The sequence below is a fragment of the Eriocheir sinensis genome, chromosome 28, assembly GCF_024679095.1.
Source record: "Eriocheir sinensis breed Jianghai 21 chromosome 28, ASM2467909v1, whole genome shotgun sequence".
Classification (NCBI taxonomy): Eukaryota; Metazoa; Arthropoda; class Malacostraca; order Decapoda; family Varunidae; genus Eriocheir; species Eriocheir sinensis.
This window is the reverse complement of record NC_066536.1, coordinates 15,988,322-15,996,662: the sequence shown is the minus strand read 5'-3', so window position 1 is coordinate 15,996,662 and position 8,341 is coordinate 15,988,322.

Sequence of the window (8,341 nt, the reverse complement as noted above, 5' to 3'; positions counted from 1 at the left end):
GCCGAGAGAACATCAAGGGAAAATTAAAACGAGAAGGGAATTTGTAGCGTGTAAAAAAATGATTATAAGAACTCAACAAGACGGTAAAGGAAAGTTGTGAACACGTTTATCCCTGGTTTAAACTAAGAGGAAAACAAGATACAAGTCGAGAGAGCATCATGGGAAACATTAAAACGAGAGGGGAGTTTGTAGTGTGTAAAAAAAAATGATTATAAGAACTCAACAAGACGGTAAAGGAAAGTTGTGAACCCTGTTGTTATCCTTGGTTTAAGCTAAGAGGAAAACAAGATAAAAGCCGAGAGAGCATCAAGGGAAACACTAAAACTTGGGAGAGTGCAGTGTGTAAAGAAAACGATTACAGTAATTAAACAAGCCGATTGAGGAAGTGAAGAAACAAGTGCTGAGGTTAAACAGAAAAACAGGCTGAGGCGAGAGGGAAATTAAGAAAGGCAAGAGGAGGAGGAGGAGGAGGAGGAGGTGTGTAAGCGTGCGGGAGAATGTTACTGACGGATGGACTGGGAGGGAAAAAATAATAAAGTGGAAGAATCATGTGCTAAGAAGACAGGTGGAGAGATGGGAGGATAAGTATGTTAAGACATGATGCAGGGAAGCTTGATGGACGAGGAGGAGGAGGAGGAGGAAAGAATGAAGAAATTGAAGAAGAGAAAGAAAAAAAATGAAGAGTGGGAAAGAATATTAAGAAAAAAAGAAGAAAAACATAAAAGGAAAGAAAAAAAAGGGGAAGGCTCATAAGAGATAATGATGCTTCGAGAGAGAGAGAGAGAGAGAGAGAGAGAGAGAGAGAGAGAGAGAGAGAGAGAGAGTCAGACAGACAGACAGACAGACAGACTCGAGGGGCAGGAGCGTAACTGTCTAAAAGGTACGAATTCCGACGAAGATGAAAGACTCGCTCAAATCATCCCGTTTCGACGCCCGACTCCTGCCACAAACAACGAGTGACAGAGAGTGAGTGAAGGACACGAGGAAACTAACCATTATTTGCGTCTATAAATCTCCCTATCTATTATTGGCGCGTATTTAAGAGTCACTTCGATTTATAGACACCAAATACGAGAAGGTTTAGACTGTGAAGTAAGCAGAGGGAAGGAGGGAAGGGGGGAGGCGGGAGGAGGGGGCGGAGGGGGAGTAGGCAAAAAGATGGATATATAGATTTCCCTCTCGTAAACACATTGATTGAGGACTGTGTTTACCTTCTCGAGTTGCAGGTAGAGTAGGAGGAAGGGACGAATGTTTGCCTGTGTGCTTTAGATATGCAGGATTGCTTGCTTGCATTTTTTTTCTCTTAGTCCAAACATCAAATTCGAATTAGTCTTGTTTGGTCAGATCGGGCGGCATGGAGCTGTATGTAGATCTTAACTTTATGGGGATCGATTTATGGTGGTGTGAATAATTTGTTATTTTTTTCGTTTCAAACTTCAATTTATTTCTAGTCGCGTAAATCAGTTTGTGTGGCAAACCGTTCACATTTTACAAAAATCGATATCGTGGCGTAAACTATTTTTTCTATTTATTCATCCAAACACAATTTTCTTTCGTATTGCAAATCATTTACTATGGTATGCAAATTTTACTTTATTGACGTTGATTTCTAGTTGTGTAAATATGTTTGTGTGTATTAGTATGCAGTCCTTATTCTACAAACATCGATGACCATTTCAGTTTTTTTTCTATTCATTCAGACATTTTCTTCGTAGTCTGTCCTTCAAATCGGTTACTCTGGCAGGCAACTCTTACTTTACAAGCATCGATTTCTAAGGTCGTATCAAAAGACATTCCGTCGCCCAACAACACATATTTGACAAGGCTTTCGTAGGAGTTGTATGCATTTCCAGGAGTTGTTTTATGACCCTGGTGTTAGTTTGACCCTTCTTCCGCACCGTGAGCCTAAAGAAACACTCATTAGAACCCGACTGACCCCCTCTTTGACCTTTAGAAATAGTTGATGTGAGAAGCGGAAGTGCCTTATAATACCAACCCTAGTCTTCTAAATTAGTTCCTGTGACAAGCAGCTCTTCCTTATCTTACAAACATCGATGTCTCGGCGTAAACCATTTCGATTTATTTTTCTTCATCCAGACACGGTTTTCTTCGTAGTCCTTCAGATCGGTTACTCTGGCATCAAGCTCTTACTTTACAGGCTTGCTTTCTGGCGTGCAAATCATTTAATCTATACCCACTCGGGGTCGGATCAGTCTTCGCCGAAACAGCATCGCGTAACGTAAATAAGAACAGATGCCAAGTTGTGGGAGCCCATTTGCATGTTTGACAAGAATGCTTTACAGAAACGTGGCGTGTGTTGGAGATGGTGGAAGGGATTGGACGGATGCTGGGAGACAGGAAACCATTACTTCTTTTCCTTATTCGTTTTTCCGACGTTTCGATAAGAGTGACCGTGGCTAAGAGAGGCAAGCTGGAGAGACCTCTAGCGGGAGTGCCAAATTGATATGGTATTAGGAGGAGGAACAGGGAAGTTGAGGCTCGGAGTAAGAAGAGGAGGAGAAGAAGAATGAATAGGAGGAGGAGGAGGAGGGATAGGAAGAGGAGGAGGAGGAGGAGGAGGAGGAGGAGGCTAGGGCAGTGGGTTGGTTCGAGTAAGCCATTAGGAGCTCACAAAAACGAGGTTCCTCAGGCTGAGTAATTTTCACCTCCCGTCCTTTTCATGTCCTCTATTCCTCAGTCCTTCCCTCCCTCCCTCCCTCCTTTCCTTTTTCTCTCCTGCCTCCTCCTTCTCTCCAACCTTATCTGCTACCATTTTCTCCTTTTCTTCCCTTCTCTTTTGCCTTGTTTCTTTTTTTCTCCTCTTTTTCTCTCTCTACCTTTTCTCCTTCCCTCGATCTTTCCCTCCTTCTCTCTTTAAGTCATTCCATATTTTTTTTAGCATTCTCCATCTTTCGTTCATTTACTCTCTATTTCCTTACATGATTTACTGTGTTTTGTCTCGTGTTCATTATCTTTTTATTTCGTCATCATTCTATCCATTTACTCTCTCTCTCTCTCTCTCTCTCTCTCTCTCTCTCTCTCTCTCTCTCTCTTAACCTCGTCTCCCAGAGTACAATGAGTTTACGACGGAATTATTGTTTTTTCACCGTCTTTTTGGTCACATTCCTGGCTCGGGTTCCCGCGGCGTTTGACAGATCGCCTGACGCGCGGCGGTAATGCAGTCAAGGCGGGCAGCGACCAAGACGGATGGTTCCTTAAAGGCCTGTTTGTACCCGCCCTGCTGGACACGCTCTTGACGTCTTTTCTGGCTAAGTGGGATTCTCTTCTCTTTCTTCTTTTTTGCCGGGAGGAATGACGGTTGGGTAGGGTGGTGGTGGTGCGTAGGGTGTTTGTTTGTTTGTGTGTTTGTGTTTTTGTTTTTGTGTGTTTGTTTGTTTGTTTGTGTGTTTGTGTTTTTGTGTGTTTGTTTGTTTGTGTGTGTATTTGCTTTGGTGGATGTGATGCCTATTTTTTACCATTTAAATTGATGAGGCTGATGATTTTACAACTACAAAAAGTAGCAACAACAACATCAAGAACAACAAATGCAACTACTACTACTACTACTACTACTACTATTGTTACAGCTATTGCTACTGCTACTACTCCTGTTACCATCAGAGCCTATATTAGAAGAAGAAGAAGAAGAAGAAGGTGAGAAAGAAATATAAGGAAAATACCCCCAAATCACCATCTGTTTAGCTTTGCCGCTGAAGGAAATAAAAGCAAATAGTAAAGAAGAAGAAAGACAAGGGGAAAAAAACCGCGGAAAGACAAGGAAGAAGAATATGAAAAAGGAGAAGAAAAACAAAGAGGAGAAGAAGAAGAAGCAGAAGAACAAGAAGAAGTAGGAGAAGAAGAAGCAGAAGAAGAAGAAGAAGAAGAAGAAGAAGAAGAAGAAGAAGAAGAAGAAGAAGAAGAAGAAGAAGAAGAAGAAGAAGAAGAAGAAGAAGAAGAAAAACAAAGCGAATAAGAAGAACGGAAAAGAAGAAGAAGAAGACGAAGAAGAAGACGAAGAAGAAGAACAAAGAGAAGAAGAAGAAAGGAAAATAATAATAATAATAATAATAATAATAATAATAATAATAATAATAATAAGAATAAGAATAACAACAACAACAACAACAACAACAACAACAATAACAAAGAGTAAGAGTGAAAATGAACACCCCAGTTACCTTTTCTCCGCAACCATCTAAGCTGCACCTTCGCAACGGCTCAAGCGGAAAGGGAAGACACTACTAAGTAAATACCCGCAAGACTCTTATCTCTTGGGTCCACGGGTGTTTTTGTGCATTAATTGGAGGGTCGAAATAAGCGTCCATCTGTGTGTGTGTGTGTGTGTGTGTGTGTGTGTGTGTGTGTGTGTGTGTGTGTGTGTGTGTCTCGTCCCCGCGTCCTTGCCTCGGAGAAACAGGTGTGTGGGGGGAGGCAGGTGGGCGGGGCGCGGCGTGGGTGCCTTCTGGGAGGAGAGAAAAAAGGGAGGAAAAAAAGTGCTCGCTAGAAACGCCCACTGCGGAAGGCGAACAGCTTGGCGGCGCGGGGCAGGGCGTGGAGGTTGTGTTTCCTTGTTGCTGATGTTTTCTTTCTGCTGTAGCGGCGGCGGCGGCAGTGGTGGTGGTGGTGGTAGGGATAGGTAAACACGTGGCTGGCTGTGGTTGTATACCGTCCCGTCGCCTCCGCCTTCTACGCCTCCGCCGCCGTCAGTCTTGTGTTCCCAGCACGGGTGCGGCAGGTCTGAAGTATTGTTTTTATATAAGAGTCCTGAGTCATCGTCCGTACAAAAAAATCACAATGAGAATAAGTAAATAAATGATATGTCGGGAACATGATTCTCGGGGTAGCTCTAAAACAACAGTAAATTGTTTCCCTCAGCAACAACGCAACTCATTTTGGAGTCTGAAGCATAAAATATATTGCCTTACGATGTGTTTACGTTCCGCAGTGCACCACCATGATTTGCAAAACACTTCAGTCATTTAATAAGGTTTATTTATGAATGGATGCTAGTACAAGGCAACAACAACAGAAAGACTTCTACTACTACTCAACGGAGGAACACACTAGGACATGAGGGAGTCTACAACAAGCCAGTCTAGTCGGCTCAGACAAGGCAGCCGCTGTTAACCTCTCCCTGAACCATCAATCTTGCCCATTAATTCAATGAATGTCGCTCCATTACTGCTACTTCTACTACTACCACCTCTACTACTACTACTACTACTACTACTACTACTACTACTACTACTACTACTACTACTACTACTACTTCTACAATCATTACTATTTCCTCTATGCCTTCATCATTATCTACAGTAATCAGAGATAAAACCAGTGCTTACGAAATATTCTTAGCTTCAGCCAGTCAATGTTTGGTACATCTTGCACGAAGAATAATAGTTTAGGGGTTTAATGCTCTCAGGTGTGTATTTTGGATACAGTTAACGTTGATAAAAAGTAAATATTATTAAATACATAAGTTTCATGAACCTTCCTTGAGCTTTTCCCTCTCCCTCCATCTCGAGCTCAGCACCATTCTCTGTGTTCACTAACAGAATTGGCCGTAGCGAAGTAAGAGTTTGCGCCGACTTAATATTATTCAGAGCACCTCAAACACAAGCCAATATCCACAAAACGATCGAGACGCTGACAGGAATTGGTTCATTTTTAACGCCCAACGACCAGGAAGAGAATCGGCCGTAACGAAGTGAAGATCTCCTCGGACTTATCGAGGTTCAGTGCACGTCCACACAGTAATATCAACCAGAAATCTTCCCTTGGTATTCCCTGAGTATTGTCATCTTCGTCGTCTTCGTTTTGTATTATTCTCTCCATTGTCTCTCTTCATCCTATTCCTCTTCGCCTATTGGCCTTTCTTTGTCTCTTGTTTTCTAGCTCGGCTTCTCTTTCGCTGTCTTTTTTTTGTATTCGTATCAGTATTTTTTCCACTGGAGTTTAATAGCACTCGGCTCTTCCTCAAGTGCAGTGCTGATAATTAAAATCACCTGTAAGGAAGCAAAGGATAGCTCTGTCGTTTTAAGATTCAGTACACGCCAAACAAACACCAGTGCTTCCCCCCCCCCCACACACACACACACGAAAAAAAAAAAAATCATGAGTCTATCCACTATCACCCGTAAGGAAGCAAAGGATAGCTCTGCCGTGATAGGATTCGGTACACGCCAAACAGAAACCAATGCCCCCATCCAAAATAAAAATAAAAAATAAAAAATCTCATGAGTCTACCAACTGAGGCGCCAGAGAGGAACGGCATTCGACTGGTCTTTCATCGCCCGGCGTTCAGATATAGAATTGAGCGTAACGAAGTGAAGGTTTTTCGCCGACTCGCTGACACCGTTGAATATAAAATACTACGTTTAAACCGCTTTGGAAACTTGCCCTGAGGAACTCCACCACCTTTTTTTTTGTTTTTGCGATCTTGTCCTTATATCACAATTATATGTTATGTACTTGTTCTCTCTATTCTTCTTTTAGATATTAGCTTTGATTATCTTGCACTGATCTCGCCGGCTATTATTTTTTTCCTCGTTACTGCGTCGTGCTATATTAAAGTGTTGAGGAGAGATGGTGTTGAGAGACTTGCATTTTGGGTTTGAGATTTTTTTTTTTTTTAAGTTGCTAGGACTGTTTTTGTTAAGGTTACTGCTATTACCGATACTACTACTACTGTTACTACTACTACTACTACTACTACTACTACTACTACTACAAGAACAAATACAACACTTACGACTACTTTTACCACCACCACTATCACTATCACCATAATGACCTCCAGACGCCAAATCACACCGTATTAGGACTCTCATTAGCCTCTTCCACATTCCTTTTCCTCCCATTACCGACCTTCACAACGCTGAGTTCCTCCTTTCATCTCCTCTACTAAGTACCTTGCAGCTTCTTATATAAATCCTCTACCCACCCTTTCTCTCTCTCTCTCTCTCTCTCTCTCTCTCTCTCTCTCTCTCTCTCTCTCTCTCCGCTTCAATGCCTTACCTCCCATTCAAATAAGAGTCGTTTTATCAGTTTTTTTTATTTACCTTCAACTCTCATCGCTCGAGGCTTATTCTGTGTAATTTTTTAAGGTCCTTCAACCGCAAAGCTTTCTTGATTATGGGTGAGGAATAGTGGTAGTGGTGGTGGTGGTGGTTTGAAGTAAATACATGTTTGCTTCGTTTCCTTTCTTTCATATTGAGCATCGTTTGAATCTTGAGAGAGAGAGAGAGAGAGAGAGAGAGAGAGAGAGAGAGAGAATAGGGACACATATTTTATCCTCTCTCTCTCTCTCTCTCTCTCTCTCTCTCTCTCTCAGCCCTTTCTCCATTTTCCTGATGTCGTCCTCGTCCTCCTTTTTTTCCCCCCTGGTTTCCTTCTCCGTTTCCTTTTTTCCTTTTCTCATTAATTCAATATTCGATGTGTCTTGATAGAATTGTCGTCCTCATTAGTTTGTGCTGCTGCTTTCTCGTCATCGTCATCTTCATCGTCATCTTCATCCTTATCTTCATCATCATCATCATCATCTTCATCCTCCTCTTCATCATCTTCATCGTTTTCCTTTTGTTTTATTTTTTTGTCCTCTCTTTTGGTCATCTTCCTCCTCGTCTATTGGCTTTTCTTTATCTTGTTCATTTCTTTGTCTTTTTTTTCCTTTTTAGTTCGGCCTTTCTCTCGCTTCCCTCTTTTTTTGTTTTCCCATCTATCTTCTTTTTCTTGCAGGGGTGGATCTTTTTTTCTTCCCTTTCCTGCTTGTTTTTTACGACATCGCATATAAATAAATAAAAAATGGCAGCGTTTTTTTTTGCTTATTGTCTTACCGTCGCCGTTCCTTATCGCCGCCCAGGTATTTATGGAGGTAAAGGGCCATTAAGCTCACCTGTTTATGCGAATTCTTTCTTCCTGTCGGTATGTTTGCGGCAATGGTGGTGGTGGTGGCGGTGGTGGTGGTGGTGATCGGTACTAATATGGTGGTGGTGGTGGTGGTGGTGGTGGTGTGTCGTGGTGATAAAGACTTTCTGTTTTCTTTTTATCATTTTTTTTGGCACATTTTTCTTCCCAGTCTCCTTCCTTCACTTCTTCGTTCCTTTCATCTCTATATGCTTTTCTTGTTTCTATTTTTTTCATTCCCTTCTCCAGTGTCTTTCCATTCACATTCTCCAACTCTTCTTTTCATTTGATTTATGCTTTTTTTTTTTTCTTACATAGCGTTTTCTTCTCCTCCTCCTCCTCCTCCTCCTCCTCCTCTTCCTTCTCCTCCTCCTCTTTCTTTCCATTTATTCTCTTCCCATCCTTTCTATTTATCTGTGTCTTCATCCCTCATCAT